At 38.9% G+C, this 24,526-nt stretch overlaps 1 non-coding gene across 1 annotated transcript; it reads left to right on the forward strand.

Moving 5' to 3' along the window:
• The first annotated feature begins 15,592 nt into the window (after positions 1-15,592).
• LOC148572106 (small nucleolar RNA R71) lies at positions 15,593-15,696 on the forward strand. The gene has a single exon (XR_015908868.1). It is a non-coding gene; the product is annotated as a small nucleolar RNA R71 (small nucleolar RNA).
• The last annotated feature ends 8,830 nt before the right edge of the window (positions 15,697-24,526 follow it).

Below are 24,526 nucleotides of genomic sequence, written 5' to 3' on the forward strand. Positions count from 1 at the left end.
TCTCCACGTTAGAGTTCACGTTAACTTAGTTAACGTAACTCTCTAACGTGGGCATTGATGGCTTTTTGAGAATGTTATTGGCAATCACTTTTCTCATTAATCTTGCAAGTTACCTCCCCTTTTCTTGCTTCCTTTTTGGTCCTGAAATCAAGCAATAAAGTGCATCAAAGCTCTAGTCCAAGTCATGAGTAATGCATATTAATATTTGTCACTAAACTTATGCAAAATCCTCATGAAATTATGTAAAATACACAATGTATGCTTGAATCAAGGCATAAGTGAATATTTACCCAAAACTAGCTAATTTCCTAAAGAAGTGTATGAAACTATCCTAAAAATAGTAAAGAAAAGGTCAGTAAAACTGGCCAAGATGCCCTGGTATCAGCTCTGTTTATCTGTCAAGAAGAAGATTCTGAATCCTTTGGGAAGCTCCTAGGCCTGAAATCGAGGATTCCATTAAAGAAAAAGTGATACAACATTGTAGAAGATTGCGTGCTTGCAAATTCATTGATTGCAGCTATGGCATTGGTAAAGAAAAATGTGAGGACCCAGTTCATGTTATAATGGAGTTTGGGGATTCATTGTTCTGTTTATAGCCTTCGGGTGATTCTTACACAAGAAGGTCGATTTTTGATTCAATGGTGGCTGGTTGTGTTCTGGTTTTCTTCCACCCTGGCATGGTTTATTCGCAGTACCGATGGAATTTACTGCAGAATCAAACCAAGTATTCAGTTTATATACCTATGAGGGATGTGAGGGAATGGAATGAGAAAAATACCACTGTGGAGAAGGTGTTAATGGCGATTCCAGAGAATGAGGTAGTTGCATTGAGAGAGGTTATTAAACTGATTCCAAGTATAATTTATGCAGATCCAAGGTCTAACATTGAAGATGCATTTGATTTTGCAGTTAAAGGGATTCTTGAAAGGATAGAGAGAGTGAGGGAAGCAATTAGGAATGGTAGAGATCCTAGCATTGCTTTTGCTTATGAAGATCATTACAAGTACACATTTTCTGATCATAATTATTAATTTCTGATATAAATTCTACTTGATCATGAATCACATTTGAAGACTTAGATAACTACACACTCTTACTTTAACCGATTATCAATATATTGGATGTCAAATTTACTTGAAAATTGTGTGGTATTCTAAATATTTTCATTTCTACAATAAATACAGTGCGTATTATATCTTCAATGAAGACTTTAGAGAGCTTCTAGGGACGCTGAATGCAGATCGGCTTGATAGAGATATAAGAGCTGGACAGTTTTGAGGCCCCTCTTTGAAACTTCTTCCAAATTTGGGCCAGTGTTCTTGATAGCAAGTACTCGACCATAGCCAACATTGTAGTGGAGGATTTCGATCACATTTTCAGGTACTCTAACTGGTTATTGTTTCTGGCTTTCTATTCCTAAAGTGAAACTAGACAGTTAGGATCAATTGATAAACCTTTTATAAATTGTTGGCAATTGATTAACAGAATTTTAGTTTAGTTAGTCAAGTAGCTGCATAGTATGAGTTGGGATTCGGAAAGTAGAAATAATTTTCCAATAAAGGTGTTCTTGCAATTAGTCTTGATGCAATTAGTCCCTGATGTTTTCTCTAAAATATCACAAATGAGACATCATATATCAGTCCTTGAAGTTTGAACTAACCTTATCGCGAGGACAAAATTGGTTGACTGAATTTAATTCGAGGGATAAATTGAGGTGGTTACAAGATAGATAAACCATATTTTATTTTATTCTAATTTTTTTGTTATGATAGATGGCATTTTGAGAATGATAGCTAGCAACTGACATGGGAAACATCAATGTTACTATATGATAATGTGATTATTATTAGAGAAGTTTGATGGCAGCTTCGCATTATATATTTATTATTACATGATTTGTCAAACAGCTAGCTAGCTAGGTCTCCTTTTAATTACAAGGCCGCATTTTATTTATATATACTTTATCATATTTCCTAGAAAGCTAAGCCTATCTATATATATGCATGTTATATTGTTTTATCATCAACTTTGATTTGGTGAAAGATTATTGATTCTTGTTGTTACACGTATAGTGATTAATTTTGTGCACCTTGCAATATTTATCAATAAAAACTTTAAAAACTTGACTTATTTTAGACATGATATATATAACAAGACATAATAATATCATTATTTGATTTTGAAAGCTAACTCTTATTTAACGGAAAAAAAACTTTGTTGATTAATATGAATGAAGGAAAGGAAGCTTCTAGATGAGAGTATAGGGAGGTGGTGTGGGAAATCGTGATTCACACTTTTCACAACTCCACACAACTAACCAGCAAGTGCACTGGGTCGTCCAAGTAATAAACCTTAAGTGATTAAGGGTCGATCCCACGGAGATTGTCGGCTTGAAGCAAGCTATGGTCATCTTGTAAATCTCAGTCAGGCGGATTCAAATGGTTATGAGGTTTTGATAATTAAAATATAAAAAAACATAAAATAAAATAAAGTTACTTATGAAATTCATTGGTGGGAATTTCAGATAAGCGTCTGGAGATGCTTTGTTGCTTCTGAACCTCTGCTTTTCTACTGCCTTCTTCCAATCATGCGTGCTCCCTTCCATGGTAAGCTGTAAGATCCTCTCAGTGAAAATGGTCCTCTACGGTTTCTGCACGGCTAATCAACTGTCGGATTTCTCATCTCGGATGAAAAATACCAGGCACAGCTACCGCATGGCTAATCATCTGTCGGTTCCCACTAGCATCAGAATAGAATCCATTGATCCTTTTGCACACTGTCACTGTGCCCAACATTCGCAGGTTTGAAACTCGTCCCAGTCATCCCTTCCCGGATCCTACTCGGAATACCACAGACAAGGTTTAGACTTTTTGGATCCCAGGAATGCTGCCAATGATTCTAGCCTATATCACGAAGATAGTAATCTCACGGACTCGGTCCGTGTATTAGATATCCAAGAGATACGCACTCAAGCTGTCGCCCAATGACTACGTTGAGCTCAGATAGAACGGAAGTGGTTGTCAGGCACGCGTTCATAGAATTGAGAATAATGATGAGTGTCACGGATCATATCATTCTCCAGATTGAAGTACGAGTGAGTATCTTAGAATAGAATCAAGCGTGATTGATAAATCACTATTTTACGGTTTATCTTGTGCTCAATTGAGTGGATTTTATCAATCTTTCATACACTTATCCATACAAAATGCATGGTTTTACAATTTCCTTCCTGATTTGGTGCTATGATTGAAAACATGCTTCGTGCTCTTAAATTTGCTATGTTTAAATCCTCTCTTATTACCATTCGATGCCTTGATATGTGTGTTAAGTGTTTTGAGAGTTTACAGGGCAGGAATGGCTTAGAAGATGGAAAGGAAGCATGCAAAAGTGGAAGGAATACAAGAAACTGAAGGAACTGCTAAAGCTGTCCAGCCTGACCTCCTGGTACTAAGTTGACCATAATTTCAGCTACAGAGGTCCAAATGACACGGTTCTAGTTGCCTTGGAAAGCTAACATCCAGGGCTTCACAATGATTTATAAGTTGCCATAGCTGCTCTGCAGATACACGACGCGCACGCGTGAATCATGCGGACGCGTGACCTGGCAAAAACCCAATCCACGCTAAGGCGTGGACGACGCTTCCGCGTGACTTTGCAGCGACCTGTACGTACCAGAAATCGCTGGGGGCAATTTCTGGGCTGTTTTTGACCCAGTTTTCGGCCCAGAAAACACAGATTAGAGGCTATAAAGTGGGAGAATCAATCCATTCATACAAACAAAAAATACAACATTCATAATTCACAATTTTAGGTTTAGATGTAATTTTAGAGAGAGAGAGGCTCTCTCCTCTCTCTTAGGGTTTAGGATTTAGGATTTAGATTTTTAGAATTAGGATTTCTCTTATTTTATGGTTATTTCTTCAAATTCCAGTTCAATTTTCCTTTAATTTATGTTTCTCTTCTACTTTTATTTACTCTAATTCTTTTACTTGTTAATTACTTATGTTGCCAAATTGGCTTATAAATCTTTCCATGTTAGATTTGAATATTCTATTTAATATAATTTGAGGTATTTCAGATTTATGATTGTTTTATTCTATTTATGATGCTTTCAATTTAATTTAGATTTTTATCCTTTTGGTTTTGGTTAAGTAATTGGTAACACTTGAGTTGTCAAACTCAGCAGTTGATTGAAAATTGGAATTCTCACTGATTGATTTGGATCGCTCTAAGGCTAGTCTTTCCACAGGAGTTGACTAGGACTTGAGGATCAAATTGATTGGTCCACTTGACTTTCTTTTATTTAGTAAGGGTTAACTAAGTGGGAGCAATAAATAATTCTCATCACACCTGATAAGGATAACTAGGATGGGATTTCCAGTTCTTATACCTTGCCAAGAGCTTTCATAATTATTACTTTATTTTTCTTGCCATTTAAATGACTTGTTCCCTATTTAAAAAAAACCCAAAAACATACCTTTTTTCATAACCAATAATAAATCATACTTCCCTGCAATTCCTTGAGAATACGACCCGAGGTTTAAATACTTCGGTTATAAATTTTATTGGGTTTTTTTACTTGTGACAACCAAACTTTTGTACGAAAGGATTCTCTGTTGGTTTAGAAACTATACTTACAACGCGATTATTTTTATAAAAATTCTTTACCGGAAGAAATCCAGTTCGTCAAAAATGGCGCCGTTGCCAGGGAATTGCAAACGTGTGCCTTATTATTGGTTATTGTAAATATTTCTTCTTGCCTGTTTATTTATTTTTAGTTTTGTTTTTAATTTTTATTTTCTTTTTTGTTTCTTTTTTTTAGTATTTCTAGTTTTAGGAGTTTATTTTCATTAATTTTTATTAATTTTTTTCTTTAATTGCTATTATGAATTCTCACCCCTCTGGTTTCAAGTTTAGTTCCAATGTTATTGTAAAGAATGGAAACTATAATGAAAATAGGCATCAAGGTTGGAAGAATCAAAGATGGGAGGAGCCACAAGGATTTGATCAACCCTCTTGGCAACAACACCCTCCAATGCGCTATAACCAACAACCATTCTGTGATGCATACCAAGACAATAGTTATGGTGGACCCTTTCGTGACAAACCACCTCCACCAAATTACTATGGTCAAGAGCCATTCCAGGGAGTATACCAAGATGATGAATATGGTGGACCCTCTTGTAGTTACCAACAAGCCCTGCCATATGCTTATGAATTGCCTCCCCAACATACCTTTGAACCACCATACTCACAAGCACTTTACCACCAAACACCCCCATATGACCCTAACCCACATCCACCACACCAACCACCACATGAACCACACCCAGAACCACCGCCTCAATATCCACCATCTCCATATCCTTATCAAGAAGAACCACCTCCGTATTATGAGACCTTTCTCCCAATAAATGAACCCTCCTATCCACCCCAACCTTCATTGGATAACAACACACTCATCTCTAATATCATTGGTCTCACCTCTACACTCCAAAATCTTATATCCCACATGGACCAACCCTCTACCTCCAATATTCAACCCTCAAGCTTTAGTGCACTTCCTTTTCAACCACATAATAATATTCCCATCCCATCACCACCCTCCATGGAAGAGCACCCACATCCATCAATCCAAGAGCAAGATGATCCCAGTTATGCTATTGATATGGAACAAGAAAGAAGAAATCATCTTCGCAAATCCATACTTCATAAGAAGCTAGAGGAGGCCCTACAGATGAAGGTAGTGGAAACCCTTGAAGTTGAAGGAGTGGTTGAAGAATTAGTGAAGGAAGAGATCAAGGAGGAGTCTGATGTTGTCTTAGAGCAAGAGGAGGCCCAAAATGTGGAGATAGGAGAGACCCTTGAAGATGAAGGAATAGTTGAAAGGAGTTATCATGGAAAGAAAATCATCAAGGATGAGTACGATTTTATACTAAAACAACTGGACAAAGCAGTAATTATTGAAGAGGAAGAAGTTGTTGCAGATTTAGAAGACGCTGACCTCCATGGGAAAGTCCAATCATAGAGCCTCCTTCAAAGATGTTTGATGTTGATGTTGAGGAAGGTGTACAACCTCCAAGGCATATCATAGTTGAAGACTCTGCAGAGGTTAATCAAGAGATGGAGATTAAAGAAGAGGAAGCACAACCTCCCATGCCCTTGGTAAGCCATAAAGAAGAGTTTGATTTGGAAGAAAGCTACCAAGAGGAAGAGGTTGGAATTGAAGAAGCTTGCAAAGAGGTGGAAGTTGTCAAAGAAGAGCACAAGAAAGTGGAGCTTGAAATCACCTTGCCAAAGTTGTTAGAGACCTCTCCGCCTAAGTCACCATCATCCTTCACAACATTCAAGTGGGTAAAATTCATATCCCTTAGCTTTCTCATCCCACTTGAATATGGTTTACTTGAGACAGATGGTCAACTTAGAACTCTTTGTGGCATTAAAAGTAAAAGGAAAATGGTTAGTGGTAGGAGTTGCCCTGCAAGGTTCAATACGGTTGCACACTCCAAGTTAAAGTGTAAGTATTGGTGTAGAGCTCGATTGAATGGGTCTAGGAAGCTGTTTGGATACCATAGTGAGAATTCGGATTGCTTACCACCCGGATGGAATCATCATGTTCCACTTGAAGACGGGTGCAGAAACAAGATTTGGGATCTAGGCATACATGAGGACCAAATTTGGGAGCTCAAAGCTTGTGAAGAACTCCATCAAAGCTTGAGGAATTTACTTGGTATTGATAGAGCTTATTGGAAGTCTAAGCATTGGTGGAAGTTTCAAGACGAGTTCAAGCACAAGCCACCATGACAAAGAGCTCACCAAATGTCCAACTTAAGGACAATAACTAAAAGTGCTAAGTGGGAGACAACCCACCATGGTATGATCATTCAGTTTCAGTCTTAGTTTTATGTTACTTTATTCTATCTTTATTTTTTTGTTAATTACTCTTCTCATAATCTCTGCATATAGCCTGCATTTGCATTTGCATACTGCATAAAAAAAAAAAAGCACGCGACGCGCAAGCGTTGCTGACGCGTCTGCGTCATAGGTGCATTCGGAAGAAAAGAGAATTGAACAAAAAGTCACGTGAGAGCGTGGCTGGAGGCGTGCCTTAGGCACAAGCATGCCCACGCGACCGCGTCGCTGACGCATCCGCGTCATGTTGAAAAATAGCCTTCCCACGCATCCACGTCACCCACGAGACTGCGTGGCCCTGTAAAATCGATGTAAAGAGGTGTATGGCAGAGAGTTATGGTAGAGTAGGGCTGGAATGGTGCTGGAAGCACAAGCCCTATCATGCAAACGCGTGCCTCACGCGCCCGCGTCGTTTTTCAGAATATGGCCATTGGTACATAAAATTGTGATTCACACTTTTCACAACTCCCCACAACTAACCAGCAAGTGCACTGGGTCGTCCAAGTAATACCTTACGTGAGTAAGGGTCGATCCCACAGAGATTGTCGGCTTGAAGCAATCTATGGTTATCTTGTAAATCTTAGTCAGGAGATTAACGATAAAAATTACTTTTGTTTATGAAAACTAAATAACATGAAATAAAGGTTACTTGTGATTCAGTAATGGAGAACAGGTTGAGGTTCTGGAGATGCTCTGTCTTCTGAATCTCTGCTTTTCTACTGTCTTCTTCTTCACGCATGCAAGTTGATGCGCATAAACTAGTTATGCCACGATTTAGGAAATTGCACGATCGGCAAAATTCCTTCCGGCAAGTGCACCGGTTATCGTCAAGTAAAAACTCACAATAGAGTGAGGTCGAATCCCACAAGGATTGGTTGAATGAGCAATTCGGATTAGAAGTGTGTCTAGTTGAGCGGAATCAAGAATTAGATGAGAATTGCGGAATGTAAAATTGGCGGGAAACGTAAATGGCAAGAAATTGAAATGGCGGAATCTTAAATTGCATGAATTAAAGAGCAGAAGCTAAATTGCTGAAATTAAAAGGGAATGGGGGTGATTGCATGAATTAAGTTGCAGAATGTAAAGAGAAAGTGGAAATCAGAAATGGGGAATTCATTGGGTTATAGAAGATATTGAGATCTCCGAATCAAAACATGTTTATCTCTTCCTCAACCAATGCGTTCATTGAATTTTGCTTGGCAATCTTATATGATTGGATCCCAATCCCTTGGCTCACCAATTCTCTCTAAAAACAAACAAATTCCCAATCCCTTGGTTTAAATGTTCATAAGAAGAGATGATGCTCGATCACTGATTATACCACACAGTTTCATGAACCACAATTTGGTAGGATTACATGTCACAATATCCATCCAAACCCCAATCCAATTCACTGTGAGAAAGCTTCTCTAGCATGAATCCTCCATTCCTTTCCCAAGGTTCCGAAGGATTCCAATTATGGGTAGTTTCTTTCCCAAGACAACTACCCAATGGAATTAGATCGAGAAGCTTTCTAAAAAAATTCAAGAGAAAAGATTGAAGAAGAAGATAAACTATTATTGATTCATTGAATTACAATAGAGCTCCCTAACCCAATGAAAGGGGGTTTAGTGAGTCATAGCTCTGAATTCAATTACAAAGGTATGAAAACTAGCCAAATGAAAGGTAAAAGTCCGTCCTCACTTAAATTCTATCCTATTTATACACTTTCTATATTGAGCTTCTGTTGTGTTTCTTGGGCTTTGAGGCCTCTCCCTGCCTTCCTTTTGCTTTGGGTTTATGATCCATAATCTTGATGAGGCTGCTGATCCACATTCTGTAACATTCATTGAGCCAACTTAGTGATAATCAAGTAATGACACATGACTCAAAAAATTGAAATTCCAGACTCATCAATCCTTCAGGCCCAATCCCATAAACCATGATATTCAATTGGGTTTCATACCAGAGTAAGTTTAAGTTAATGTTTGTGCTCAAAAGCTAACTTAAACTGCAATATTTTTGGCCCAGAAACCTTTTCCAATAGTGGCGTTTAAGTTGCAGTTTAAGCTTAAACTGCAGCTTAAACGCCAGACACTTCCAGTGATGCCTTTTGTGGAAGCACGTTTAAGCTTCAGTTTAAGGTTAAACTGAAGCTTAAACGTGGAAATGGAAGAAGGCAGCCCTGGAGGGTAACATAGTCGAACACGTTTAAGCTTCAGTTTAAGGTTAAACTGAAGCTTAAACGTGGAGATAGGAAAGGCAGCCCTAGAGGTCGAACACGTTTAAGCTCCAGTTTAAGAGGAGAAAGGTAGCCCTGGAGGTCGAACACGTTTAAGCTCCAGTTTAAGGTTAAACTGGAGCTTAAACGTGGAAGAGGAGAAAGCAACCCTGGAGGTGAAAACTTGGTCGAACACGTTTAAGCTCCAGTTTAAGGTCAAACTGGAGCTTAAACGTGGAAATGGCTCCCTGGTGCATTTCCCATTTCTGGCGTTTAACTTCCAGTTTAAGGTTAAACTGGAGGTTAAACGCCACTTTCACCCTTTCCTCAGCTTTCATGATTTTGGCGTTTAAGCTCCAGTTTAAGCTTAAACTGGAGCTTAAACTCCACATGTGATATTCAAGCTTCCTTTATTGATTTTTGTTGCTTCCTTGCCTAGCCTCTTCTTTCCTGAAATCATCCAAACAACTGCATCAAAGTCTTGCAAATTTTCATGAGAATCTTCCATTCATAGCATTCAAGTAATATAACTAAAAACTCATGGAATTTGCATCAAAATCATACTGTTTGGATGGTTCATTGCTTTGTTATTCATTTAAACATTCTTGGTTACTTTAAGCTCAAGAAAATGCATAAAACAACTAAAACTAACAGAAAAATGCTAGTGAAACTAGCCTAAGATGCCTTGGCATAACAACACCAAACTTAATACTTGCTTGTCCCTAAGCAAGTCCTGAGTTATTTGACAAGAAAGTATGAAACAGAAAGCAATTAAATTGGCTACATTAGTAAGCACTTGAAGTTCATCAGAAGGGTTTTGTGCAGAAAGTTGCAGTATCACTTTTTCATTCTTATCAGGTAAGATTATCACTTTTTCATTGCATCCATCAAACACTGCTATGGCCTCTTGTTACTCTTATGTCCTTGGCACTTTTCTCTTCTTTGTTTTTCTTTTCTTTTTCTTAGAGCTCCTTTGATCCTTGTTTGCTTAGTGTCATGTGTTGCACAAGTCTTTGGCATTTTCTTTTTCTTATCACTGCACTACACATATCCACTCCAGGCATTTTAGTTCACATTTCTTCTTGAGACATTGGTGCCCAGCACCTCTTTGTGTGACTAAATGTTTTGTATTTAGGTTGCTCTTGATAATGGACTTTTGGTTGATAATCCCGGGTTAGTTAACCCAAGTTACCGAGTGTTGAAACACTCCTCAGAACCTATTCATCCAAGCATATCCTAAATACATAAACACCACAGGCATTTGTCTCAGAAGTTCAAACCATTGGTGCCTAGCTTATTTTCTCAATTTTTTTTTGCTTTTTGGTTGCCCTTTTTCAGTGGCTTTTTCTTCTTCTTTTTCTTTCTTTTTCATGGCCAAAGACATTTATTCATCAAGATCCATAGACAGTTTTCAATTTCTACACAAAAAATGATAATTCTACACTCTATTTCCAGTGATCTGACTAAACAATCAAGCATGCATACCACCACTTAATTCTACTTGATTTGTCACTAATTGAGCCAAGTTACTTTTGTTCAAACTTTTCTTTTATTTTTGGAAACAGAACAAGCATGGCAAGCACTTGTTTAAGAAGGTGAAGTTATATCCAAACATCTAGGCATTCACTTTATTCAAAGCAATAAACAGACAAACATACTAGAGACTTCACATTAAAACTTAAATGACTTATAATGAAAGAAAGCTCATAAAGACAATTCACCAATTATCATTTGATTATTAAGGAGAGAGACCACCTCTCATTTATTGCTTGGTTCTTCTTGATTCTTGGGATCCTGCTTCTTCTTGCTTCCTTGACCACTTGAACTTCCTTTGTCTTTTCTTATGAGCTTTTTCCAGAATCCAGCCTTTTTCATTGTTTCTTCCACTCCTTTTTCAAGGATCATTGCCTTGTTTATTTCTCCTTCTTTCCACCCTTTGAAATACTCATCAAAAGCTGGGAATGCTGGGTCCATCTTGTGTAAATGTTCCCCTATGTAGTTAAGCTTGATTTGCGAACTGATGTTGTAATCAGCTTGAACTGAGTATCTTGCATTCTGTAAAGTGGTGGCTTCCTTGATTGCCAAGACATTGGCATCTTGGTGTTGGCATATGTGGCTGAAGGATTCCTGTAAGTGTAAATTCTGTTCCCTTTGCAGATCTAAGAATCTTGATTCAAAGTTCCTTTGCATATCCATCATTTTTAGGTGAAAGTCCTCTTGTCTCTCCTGAGACCTCATGTATTGTTGAGACATTCCTTCTATGATTTCCTGCATTCTGCTCATATCCATGGGGTCTCTGGGAATTCGTTGTCTTCTTTCTGGAATTCCTTGCTCTTCTTGCTCTTCTTCTCCGTCTTCTCCTTCCTGTCCTTCTTGTTCCGCATCTTGCTCTGCTTCTGCTTGTTGCCCTTCTTCATTTCTTCTTTTTGTATGTCTTGGAGCAATTGGGCCAAGAGTCATTCTGTACGCAGTTATAGCCAATCCAGGATATAGCCAATTAGGTCTTTCGTCTTCAAGTGGTACTTGGGCATCGATGCATAGTCTAATGATGGTGCTAGGGAAGTGGAGCCAGGATTCAGGGTCACTTTTCTCACTAAGCTCTTGTATCTGTTCAGCAATGAGTTTATGAACTTTAATCTCCCCTCCCACCATAATGCAATGTAGCAAGATGGCTCTTTTAGGGACTATTTCTGAAGAGTTTGCAGTGGGTAGGATGGATCTCCTAACTATTGCATACCACCCTTTAGCTTCAGGTGTTAGGTCTCCCCTTCTCAAGACTCTTGGAGCCCCTCTTGTTTTTCTCACCCATTCAGCTCTGATGGCACAAAGGTCTTCAGCAATAGTTGTATACTCAGGTTCTCCTATCATCCTTACTTCATAACTTGCTTGGTTGAAACGTATGTTTTTCAGGCCAAGAGTTTTCATGATTGCCTTGGGACTGAAGTCAACTTCCACCCCTCTCACATAGCTTTTGTATGTGGGTTTCATGGTTGAGTCTTCCCTCACTGCATTTGCATAGAACTCTTTCACCAAGTTGATGTTGATTTTAGTGATTGGCTTAGTCAGGAGCTCCCACTTCCTCTTTTTGATCTTCTCCCAAACACCTGGGAACTCATCCTTTTCAAGGTCAAAGGGAACCTCAGCTAGTACCGTTTTAGGTCTCATCCATTCGGCTTGAATCTCATGGAAAACTGATTTGTATCTCCATGCATCGAATTCCCTGTTCTCTTCCATTGGCTGCTTGTCTTTTCTTCTTTTGTGGCTAGATGAGGCTGCCATTGGTTCTTTAGTTTTGGTAAGTTACAAGCTAAAGTTGACAAGGTGAAGCAAGAAGTGTTGTTGGAAGTGTGGTGAGGTTGTTTTCGGCAAGAGATAGTTATGCTATGATGAAAGAAAATGTGCATGAAGGAGATTTGGTGGTGTGGAACTCGTTCCCCAAGTGGTTCTTTATAGTGCCCGTAAGTGAAAAATGGACGGCTAGGGTGATTTGTGAAGGGTGGCTTGATGGTAAATATATGAATTAGGGAAAAGGACGAATTGCTTTTCATTTTCTTGGAAGTATTCTGAGTGCATTAGGTTGTACATGTAGCTATCTTTTTATGCAGAACTTCCTTTTCCCATGTGTTAGTTTCAAAGACTTGTGAACTTCCTTTTTGACCAAGCACCGTACCTCCCCCCTTGTCTTTTTCCTCCATTCTTATCTTTCCTATTGTACCTGCACAAACAAACAAGTTTGCTATTATTATTTTTTTTTTCGGTCATGTGAATAATGAATAGTACTTGTACATGTTTTTCCTTCTTTTTGAATTGTAAATCAATGATTGACTTCCTGAGCTTATAGCCGTGACCTTTGTATGTATGCACACTTATTACTGGACACCAAACTTAGTGTTTGGTAATGTCTCCTGATGACATGAAATCCATGTTGGTTGTCCTTAATGAATGTGCATAATTCTAATAAATCCTAGTCACTTTGGCGCTTTGATCCTAAACAATTTTACTACCTAAAGTACTTGAAATCAAAGTATTAAAACATGCAAATGGTATACTTGTCATGAACTTCTAAATCCAGAGGAACTTCTTGCTTTTCATTAACTGTGTTCAAAAGGAACACCAAACTTAATGTTTGGTCGTGCACCTTGAATGAAAGATTGAATACAATTTGAATAAGATTTGGGAGTGCCTTCAGGCACACCAAACTTAGAGACAAATTGTAATTCACATGCAATGTTTAGTGCACTTTATCAACAGTTGTCCTGAGGATTCAAGTTCATGCATAAGAGACCATGCTTTATTAGATGTAAAGCAAAACAATAAAGAGTAAGGATACTAAAACATGGGTTGCCTCCCACGAAGCGCTTCTTTAACGTCACTAGCTTGACGGTTGTCCCTTGTTAGGGTGGATTGTAGTGCTTGATGTCTTCTCCTCTCATTATGAAAACGTCCCCATTTGATTCCTTCATGACTTCTAAATGTTCCATAGAAAGGACTTTCCTGATTGTGAACACTTGAGGGAGCTGGGAAGGAATGGTTTTGAGGCCAGGTGGGATTGGCAGATAATGACTTGATATCACTTTATCTCCCGGAGAGAAACCTTCAGTGGGAATTTTCTTGTTTCTCCACCCTCTTGGCAATTTCTTTACAATTCTTCCCTTTCTCTTAATGATTTCTTCATTGACCCTTATGTCAGGAGGATCCTTCTGATCTGCTTCTATTGATTCTTGTGGCTTTAACTCTTGCAATTCTTGTTTGCCTTCCAAGGACTGTTTCAGAATTTCAGCTGCTGGATTGCTTTCCTCCAAACAAAGATGGCTACTATCATCCTTAGGCGTTTCATGTTCTGGTTCAGGCTCAGATGCAGGTTTGAAAACATTGAAAATGAGCTGTTCATCATGTATTCTCAAAATTAGCTCTCCTTGTTCTACATCTATGAGTGCTCTAGCAGTGGCTAGAAATGGCCTTCCCAGAATGATGGGGTGTAGGTAGTTTTCCTCCATGTCCAAAATGACAAAGTCTGTGGGGAAGAAATAATTTCCCACTTTCACCAGCACATTCTCAACTACCCCTTCAGCTTGCTTCTGAGTTTTGTCAGCCAGTTGTATGATTACATCAGTGGATCTCACCTCATTCAGTTGTAGCCTCTTCATAAGAGTCAGAGGCATCACATTTATGCTAGCTCCTAGATCACAGAATCCTCTGTCAATTTTTGTTTCCCCTATGATGCAGGGAATATGAAAACTTCCTGGGTCTGTTTTCTTAGAGACTGTGTCCTTCTTGATGAGGGCACTGCATTCTTTGTTCATTGTTACCGTTTGTCCTCCCTTCAAAACTCTTTTCTTGCTCAACAATTCCTTTAAATACTTGATATGTGTAGGCATCTGCTGGAGAATCTCAAGAAAAGGAATATTGATATGGAGAGACTTAAATGTCTCTAAAAACCTTGAATAGGTTTTCCCTTTTTCACCTCCTCCTAACCTCTGAGGAAATGGTGCTTTTGGTTGGTATGTTTCCATCGTGCCTTTTTGCAGTTCCTTGGCTTGATCAGTTTCACTTTCCTGCTTAGCTTCTTCCAAACCTTCCTTCAAGATTTCTGGCTCCTGTTCTGAGGGTCTGATTCCTTCTTCTTCTAAGACTTCCTTCAATATGGTGATGGCCTTGCAGTCTTCCCATCTCACTCCCTTTTGTTCCCCTTTAGGATTCTTTTCCGTGTCACTAGGGAACACTGCAGTTGACTTGGGGGCTTGTTGAGACAGCTCTCCTACTTGAGACTCCATCCTCTTTAGTCTTTCACCATGGTTCCTTAAGGTAGATCTCACATCATCCCTAAAGCTTTTCAACTCACTTACGTCCTGACCCATGTTTGCCAGCCTTCCTTCTATCCTGTTCAATTGATCTTGAAATTGTTGGTTCGGATTAGGTTGGGTAGGTTGACTATTTTGGTCATGATATGATGGTTGTGAGTAAGTGTTTTGTGTAGCTTGATATGATCTTTGGTTGGAGTTTTGGTATGTGGACTTGTTATGTTGGTTTTGCTGGTTCCCCCACCCAAAGTTTGGGTGGTTTTTCCAGCCTGGGTTGTAAGTGTTGGAATGTGGATCATATGGTTGCCTTTGTTGATTTCCTACATAATTGGCCTCTTCCCAATCACCTCCTTCAGTGCTTTCTTCCTCTTGATCTTGTGTGTGTATCACAGCCACTTGCTTTGTTTCTAATTTCCTGGTGAGCTCTGCTAGTTGCTTGGCAAACACCTTGTTTTGGGCTAGGATTGTATCAACATGGTTCAGCTCCATGACTCCCTTAGTGTTGTGTCTCTCTGATGCATAGTAGTACTCATTCTCAGCCACTGTCTCAATCACTTCAATGGCTTCTTCCACAGTCTTCTTCCTGTTCAATGAACCTCCTGATGAATGGTCTACAGCCTTCCTTGATTCATAAGAAAGTCCATCATAGAAAATGTGCAATTGCACCCAGTCATGGAACATGTCTGGTGGGCATTTCCTTGTCAAATCCTTGAACCTCTCCCATGCCTCGTAGAGAGTTTCACCATCTTGTTGTCTAAAAGTCTGAACTTCAGATCGAAGCCTATTGACCTTTTGTGGGGGGTAGAAACGTGCCAGAAACTTGCTTTCCACCTCATCCCATGTTGTTAGGCTCCCCCTTGGGAATGATTCCAGCCACTTAGCTGCCTTGTCCCTAAGGGAAAATGGGAACAAAAGCAGTTTATAGGCATCTTCCTGGACTCCATTGGACTTCACAGTGTCGCAAATTCTCAGGAATTTTGTGAGATGTTGGTTTGGGTCTTCATTAGCACTCCCTCCAAATGAACAATGATTCTCCACAAGTGATATTAGCTGTGGTTTGAGCTCAAAATTGTTGGCCTGAATGGGTGGTTTCTGAATGCTGCTACCACAATTCCCAGATGTTGGGTTTATGTATGAACTAAGAACCCTCCTCTCGGGAATGGCATTGTTTCCATCAGCTCTCCCATGGTTATGAACTTCTCTTTCCATGTTGAGATCTAGAGCTTCCTCAAAATTGTCCTCAGATTCTCCTTCAGATTCTTCTTCTCCCAGTACTCTCTTCCCTCTTGCTTCCCTTCTAAGTCTATGAAGGGTCCTCTCTGGTTCGGTATATGGAGGAGTTGATGTCTCTCCTCTCCTACCTGTCATACAAGAACACAGCACAGGCAACAAACAAGTAAAATACTCTTGGTTAATGGAAGAGTATGGTTAGAGCAGTTGAGGAATTAATTCAAATAGTTAGTGAGTCAGTGAGTTAGTTGCTTGAATTTAAAGGCATAAAGAAAGAAAGCATGTAACAGAGAGCAGAAATTAAAATTCAACAAATAACTTGAACTGAATTAACAAAGCAAAAAAAAATGCTCAATCTAGTTAACTTCCAATTGGAGAATTGTCAATCGAAAACCAATCCCCGGCAACGGCGCCATAAACTTGATGCGCATAAACTAGTTATGCCACGATTTAGGAAATTGCACGATCGGCAAAATTCCTTCCGGCAAGTGCACCGGTTATCGTCAAGTAAAAACTCACAATAGAGTGAGGTCGAATCCCACAAGGATTGGTTGAATGAGCAATTCGGATTAGAAGTGTGTCTAGTTGAGCGGAATCAAGAATTAGATGAGAATTGCGGAATGTAAAATTGGCGGGAAACGTAAATGGCAAGAAATTGAAATGGCGGAATCTTAAATTGCATGAATTAAAGAGCAGAAGCTAAATTGCTGAAATTAAAAGGGAATGGGGGTGATTGCATGAATTGAGTTGCAGAATGTAAAGAGAAAGTGGAAATCAGAAATGGGGAATTCATTGGGTTATAGAAGATATTGAGATCTCCGAATCAAAACATGTTTATCTCTTCCTCAACCAATGCGTTCATTGAATTTTGCTTGGCAATCTTATATGATTGGATCCCAATCCCTTGGCTCACCAATTCTCTCTAAAAACAAACAAATTCCCAATCCCTTGGTTTAAATGTTCATAAGAAGAGATGATGCTCGATCACTGATTATACCACACAGTTTCATGAACCACAATTTGGTAGGATTACATGTCACAATATCCATCCAAACCCCAATCCAATTCACTGTGAGAAAGCTTCTCTAGCATGAATCCTCCATTCCTTTCCCAAGGTTCCGAAGGATTCCAATTATGGGTAGTTTCTTTCCCAAGACAACTACCCAATGGAATTAGATCGAGAAGCTTTCTAACAAAATTCAAGAGAAAAGATTGAAGAAGAAGATAAACTATTATTGATTCATTGAATTACAATAGAGCTCCCTAACCCAATGAAAGGGGGTTTAGTGAGTCATAGCTCTGAATTCAATTACAAAGGTATGAAAACTAGCCAAATGAAAGGTAAAAGTCCGTCCTCACTTAAATTCTATCCTATTTATACACTTTCTATATTGAGCTTCTGTTGTGTTTCTTGGGCTTTGAGGCCTCTCCCTGCCTTCCTTTTGCTTTGGGTTTATGATCCATAATCTTGATGAGGCTGCTGATCCACATTCTGTAACATTCATTGAGCCAACTTAGTGATAATCAAGTAATGACACATGACTCAACAAATTGAAATTCCAGACTCATCAATCCTTCAGGCCCAATCCCATAAACCATGATATTCAATTGGGTTTCATACCAGAGTAAGTTTAAGTTAATGTTTGTGCTCAAAAGCTAACTTAAACTGCAATATTTTTGGCCCAGAAACCTTTTCTAATAGTGGCGTTTAAGTTGCAGTTTAAGCTTAAACTGCAGCTTAAACGCCAGACACTTCCAGTGATGCCTTTTGTGGAAGCACGTTTAAGCTTCAGTTTAAGGTTAAACTGAAGCTTAAACGTGGAAATGGAAGAAGGCAGCCCTGGAGGGTAACATAGTCGAACACGTTTAAGCTTCAGTTTAAGGTTAAACTGAAGCTTAAACGTGGAGATAGGAAAGGCAGCCCTGGAGGTCGAACACGTTTAAGCTCCAGTTTAAGGTTAAACTGGAGCTTAAACGTGGAAGAGGAGAAAGGTAGCCCTGGAGGTCGAACACGTTTAAGCTCCATTTTAAGGTTAAACTGGAGCTTAAACGTGGAAGAGGAGAAAGCAACCCTGGAGGTGAAAACTTGGTCGAACACGTTTAAGCTCCAGTTTAAGGTCAAACTGGAGCTTAAACGTGGAAATGGCTCCCTGGTGCATTTCCCATTTCTGGCGTTTAACTTCCAGTTTAAGGTTAAACTGGAGGTTAAACGCCACTTTCACCCTTTCCTCAGCTTTCATGATTTTGGCGTTTAAGCTCCAGTTTAAGCTTAAACTGGAGCTTAAACTCCACATGTGATATTCAAGCTTCCTTTATTGATTTTTGTTGCTTCCTTGCCTAGCCTCTTCTTTCCTGAAATCATCCAAACAACTGCATCAAAGTCTTGCAAATTTTCATGAGAATCTTCCATTCATAGCATTCAAGTAATATAACTAAAAACTCATGGAATTTGCATCAAAATCATACTGTTTGGATGGTTCATTGCTTTGTTATTCATTTAACCATTCTTGGTTACTTTAAGCTCAAGAAAATGCATAAAACAACTAAAACTAACAGAAAAATGCTAGTGAAACTAGCCTAAGATGCCTTGGCATCACAAGTCTCCTTCCATGGCAAGCTGTATGTTGGTGGATCACCGTTGTCAATGGCTACTATCCGTCCTCTTAGTGAAAATGGTCTAAATGCGTTGTCACTGCATGGCTAATCATCTGTCGGTTCTCACTCATGTTGGAATAGGATCCATTGATCTTTTTGCGTCTGTCACTACGCCCAGCACTCGTGAGTTTGAAGCTCGTCACAGTCATCCCATCCCAGATCCTACTCGGAATACCACAGACAAGGTTTAGACTTTCCAAATCTCAGGAATGGCCGCCAATGATTATAGTCTATACCACGAAGACTCTGATCTCATGGATTCGAATGCTCTGTTGTCAGGAGATGCAATCAAACACGTGAACCAGGAATCAAAGAGATACACACTCAATCTAAGATAGAACGGAAGTAGTTGTCAGGCACGCGTTCATAGGTTGAGAATGGTGATGAGTGTCACGGATCATCACATTCATCATGGTTAAGTACGAGCGAGTATCTTAGAACAGAAACAAGCGTGATTGAATAGAAAACAGAAGTAATTGCATTAATCCATCGAGACACAGCAGAGCTCCTCACCCCCAACCATGGAGTTTAGAGACTCATGCCGTAGAGGATACAAAATTCAGATGTGAAAATGTCATGAGGTATATAGTAAGTCTCTAAAAGTAGTTTTTATACTAAACTAGTGACCTAGGTTGACAGAAAATGAGTAAACTAAGATAGATAGTACAGAAATCTACTTCCGAGGCCCACTTGGTGTATACTTGGGCTGAGCATTGAGCTTTACACGTGTAGAGGATTCTCTTGGAGTTAAACGCCAGGTTGCAGCCTGTTTGTGGCGTTTAACTCTGGTTTGTAACCTGTTTCTGGCGTTTAACTTCAGAACAAGGCAAGAAGTTGGCGTTTGAACACCAGTTTGCGTCGTCAAAACTCGGGCAAAGTATGAACTATTATATATTGCTGGAAAGACCTGAATGTCTACTTTTCAACGCAATTGAGAGTGAGCCAATTGGATTTCTTTAGCTCTAGAAAATCTATTTCGAATGCAAAGAGGTCAAAATCCAACAGCATCTGCAGTCCTTTTTCAGCCTCTGAATCAGATTTTTGCTCAGGTCCCTCAATTTCAGCCAGAAAATACCTGAAATCACAGAAAAACACACAAACTCATAGTAAAGTCTAGAAATGTGAATTTTGCATAAAAACTAATAAAAACATAGTAAAAACTAACTAAATCATACTAAAAACTACCTAAAAACAATGACAAAAAGCGTATAAATTATCCGCTCATCACAACACCAAACTTAAATTGTTGCTTGTCCCCAAGCAACTGAAAATCAAATTGGATAAAAAGAAGAGAATATACTATAAATTCCAAAATATCAATGAAACTTAGCTCCAATTAGATGAGCGGGACTAGTAGCTTTTTGCCTCTGAACAGTTTTGGCATCTCACTTTATCCTTTGAAGTTTAGAATAGTTGGCATCTATAGGAACTCAGAATTCAGATAGTGTTATTGATTCTCCTAGTTTAGTATGTTGATTCTTGAACACAGCTACTTTATGAGTCTTGGTCGTGGCCCTAAGCACTTTGTTTTTCAGTATTACCACCGGATACATAAATGCCACAGACACATAACTGGGTGAACCTTTTCAGATTGTGACTCAGCTTTGCTAGAGTCCCCAATTAGAGGTGTCCATGGTTCTTAAGCAGACTCTGTTTGCTTTGGATCACGACTTTAACCGCTCAGTCTCAAGCTTTTCACTTGACACCTTCACGCCACAAGCACATGGTTAGGGACAGCTTGGTTTAGCCTCTTAGGCCAGGATTTTATTCCTTTGGGCCTTCCTATCCATTAATACTCAAAGCCTTGGATCCTTTTTATTACCCTTGCCTTTTGGTTTAAAGGGTTACTGGCTTTTTGCTCTTGCCTTTTGGTTTAAAGAGCTATTGGCTTTTTCTGCTTGCTTTTCCTTTTTCTTTCTTTTATTATTTTTTTATTTTTTTATTTTTTTATTTTTTATTTTTTGCAAGCTTTGTTCTTCACTGTTTTTTCTTGCTTCAAGAATCAATTTTATGATTTTTCATATTATCAATAACATTTCTCCTTTTTCGTTATTCTTTCAAGAGCCAACAATTTTAACATTCATAAACAACAAATTCAAAAGACATATGCACTGTTCAAGCATTCATTCAAAAAGCAGAAAGTATTGTCACCACATCAAAATAATTAAACTAATCTCAAGGATGAATTCGAAATTCATGTACTTCTTGTTCTTTTGTAATTAAAGCATTTTTCATTTAAGAAAGGTGATGGATTCATAGGACATTCATAGCTTTAAGAAATAGACACTTGAACACTAATGATCATGTAATAAAGACACAAACATGAATAAACATAGAGCATAGTAAACAAAAAAATAGAAAAATAAAGAACAAGGAAATTAAAGAACGGGTCCACCTTAGTGATGGCGGCTAGTTCTTCCTCTTGAAGATCTTATGGAGTGCTTTAGCTCCTCAGTGTCTCTTCCTTGCCTTTGTTGCTCCTCCCTCAGTTGTCCCATGTTGGAACTCAATTCTCCTAGGGAGGTGTTAATTTGCTCCCAATAGTTTTGTGGAGGAAAGTACATCCCTTGAGGCATTGATGCACGAAATTGTGATCCCTGGTAATGGCTCCAACAACTTGGTGCTCTAATCTTAATTCAGAATTTATCACAATTTCGATACAACTAACCAGCAAGTGCACTGGGTCGTCCAAGTAATAAAACCTTACGTGAGTAAGGGTCGATCCCACGGAGATTGTTGGTATGAAGCAAGCTATGGTCACCTTGTAAATCTCAGTCAGGTGGATATCAAATGGTTATGGAGTTTTCGAATAATAATAATAATAAATAAACAGAAAATAAAGATAGGAATACTTATGTTATTCATTGGTGAGAATTTCAGATAAGCGTATAGAGATGCTTTCATTCCTCTGAACCTCTGCTTTTCTACTGTCTTCATCCAATCATTCCTACTCCTTTCTATGGCAAGCTTTATATAGGGCATCACCATTGTCAATGGCTACATCCTGTCCTCTCAGTGAAAATGGTCCAATGCGCTGTCACTGCGTGGCTAATCATCTGTCGGTTCTCGATCATACTGGAATAGGATCCATTGATCCTTTTGCGTCTGTCACTACGCCCAGCACTCGCGAGTTTGAAGCTCGTCACAGCCATCCCTTCCCGGATCCTACTCGGAATACCACAGACAAGGTTTAGACTTTCTGGATCTCAGGAATGGCCATCCATGGGTTCTAACTTATACCACGAAGATTCTGATTAAGGAATCCAAGAGATACTCATTCAATCTAAGGTAGAACAGAAGTGGTTGTCAGGCACGTGTTCATAGGGAATGATGATGACTGTCACGATCATCACATTCATGTCGAAGTGCGAATGGATATCTTAGAAGCGGAATAAGTTGAATTGAATATAAAACAGTAGTACTTTGCATTAAATCATGAGGAACAGCAGAGCTCCACACCTTAATTTATGGAGTGCAAAAACTCTACCGTTGAAAAATATATAAGTGAAAGGTTCAGGCATGGCCAAATGGCCAGCCCCCATGATCTAAGAACTAACGTCCCAAGATGTAAATACAATAGTAAAAAGTCCTATTTATACTAGACTAGCTACTAGGGTTTACAGAAGTAAGTAATTGATGCAAAAATTCACTTATGGGGCCCACTTGGTGTGTGCTTGGGCTGAGCATGAAGCTTTCACGTGCAAAGGCTTCTTTTGGAGTTGAACGCCAAGTTGTAATGTGTTTTTGGCGTTCAACTCTGGTTCGTGACGTGATTCTGGCGTTTAACTCCAGACTGCAGCATAGAACTAGCGTTCAACGCCATTTTGCGTCATCTAAACTCGGGCAAAGTATGAACTATTATATATTGTTAGAAAGCCCTGGATGTCTACTTTCCAACGCCGTTGAAAGCGCGCCATTTGGAGTTCTGTAGCTCCAGAAAATCCACTTTGAGTGCAGGGAGGTCAGAATCCAACAACATCAGCAGTCCTTCTTCAACCTCTGAATCTGATTTTTGCTCAAGTCCCTCAATTTCAGCCAGAAAATACCTGAAATCACAGAAAAACACACAAACTCATAGTAAAGTCCAGAAATGTGAATTTAACATAAAAACTAATAAAAACATCCCTAAAAGTAACTAGATCCTACTAAAATATACTAAAAATAATGCCAAAAAGCGTATAAAATTATCTGCTCATCACAACACCAAACTTAAATTGTTGCTTGTCCCCAAACAACTGAAAATCAAATAGGACGAAAAGAAGAGAATATACTATAAATTCCAAAATATCAATGAAACATAGCTCCAATCAGATGAGCGGGACTTGTAGCTTTTTGCCTCTTGAATAGTTTTGGCATCTCACTTTATCCATTGAAGTTCAGAATGATTGGCATCTATAGGAACTCAGAGTTCAGATAGTGTTATTGATTCTCCTAGTTCAGTATGTTGATTCTTGAACACAGTTACTTTATGAGTCTTGGCTGTGGCCCTAAGCACTTTGTTTTCCAGTATTACCACCGGATACATAAATGCCACAGACACATAATTGGGTGAACCTTTTCAGATTATGACTCAGCTTTGCTAAAGTCCCCAATTAGAGGTGTCCAGGGTTCTTAAGCACACTCTTTTTTTGCTTTGGACCTTGACTTTAACCGCTCAGTCTCAAGTTTTCACTTGACACCTTCACGCTACAAGCACATGGTTAGGGACAGCTTGGTTTAGCCGCTTAGGCCAGTATTTTATTCCTTTAGGCCCTCCTATCCACTGATGCTCAAAGCCTTGGGATCCTTTTTATTACCCTTGCCTTTTGGTTTTAAGGGCTATTGGCTTTTTCTCTTGCCTTTTGGTTTTAAGAGCTTTTGGCTTTTTCTGCTTGCTTTTTCTCTCTCTTTTTTTTTCACTATTTTTCTTTTCTCTTTTTTTTTGCAAGCTTTTCTCTATTCACTGCTTTTTCTTGCTTCAAGAATCATTTTTATGATTTTTCAGATTATCAAATAACATGTCTCCTGTTCATCATTCTTTCAAGAGTCAACATATTTAACATTCTTAAACAACAACTTCAAAAGACATATGCACTGTTCAAGCATTCATTCAGAAAACAAAAAGTGTTGCCACCACATCAAAATAATTAAACTAGTTTCAAGGATGAATTCGAAACCATGTACTTCTTGTTCTTTTGTTTTTAAAACATTTTTCATTTAAGAGAGGTGATGGATTCATATTCACTACTTTAAGGCATAGACACTTAAATACTAATGATCATGTAATAAGACACTAACATAGATAAGCACATAACATAAAGAAAACGAAAAATAGAAAATTTGAGAACAAGGAATGAGTCCACCTTAGTGATGGTGGCGTTTCCTTCTTGAGGAACCAATGATGTCCTTGAGCTCTTCTATGTCTCTTCCTTGTCTTTGTTGCTCCTCCCTCATTGCTCTTTGATCTTCTCTAATTTCATGGAGGATGATGGAGTGATATTGATGTTCCACCCTTAATTGTCCCATGTTGGAACTTAATTCTCCTAGGGAGGTGTTGATTTGCTCCCAAAAATTCTGTGGAGGAAAGTACATCCCTTGAGGCATCTTAGGGATTTCTTGGTGATGAGCTTCTTCATGCGTCTCTTGAGATCCATGAATAGGCTCTCTTGTTTGCTCCATCCTTTTCTTAATGATGGGCTTGTCCTCTTCAATGAGGATATCTCCCTCTATGTCAATCCCAGCCGAATTG

The sequence above is a fragment of the Arachis ipaensis genome, chromosome B3 (genome assembly GCF_059453495.1).
Source record: "Arachis ipaensis isolate K30076 ecotype BB chromosome B3, ASM5945349v1, whole genome shotgun sequence".
Taxonomy (NCBI): domain Eukaryota; kingdom Viridiplantae; phylum Streptophyta; class Magnoliopsida; order Fabales; family Fabaceae; genus Arachis; species Arachis ipaensis.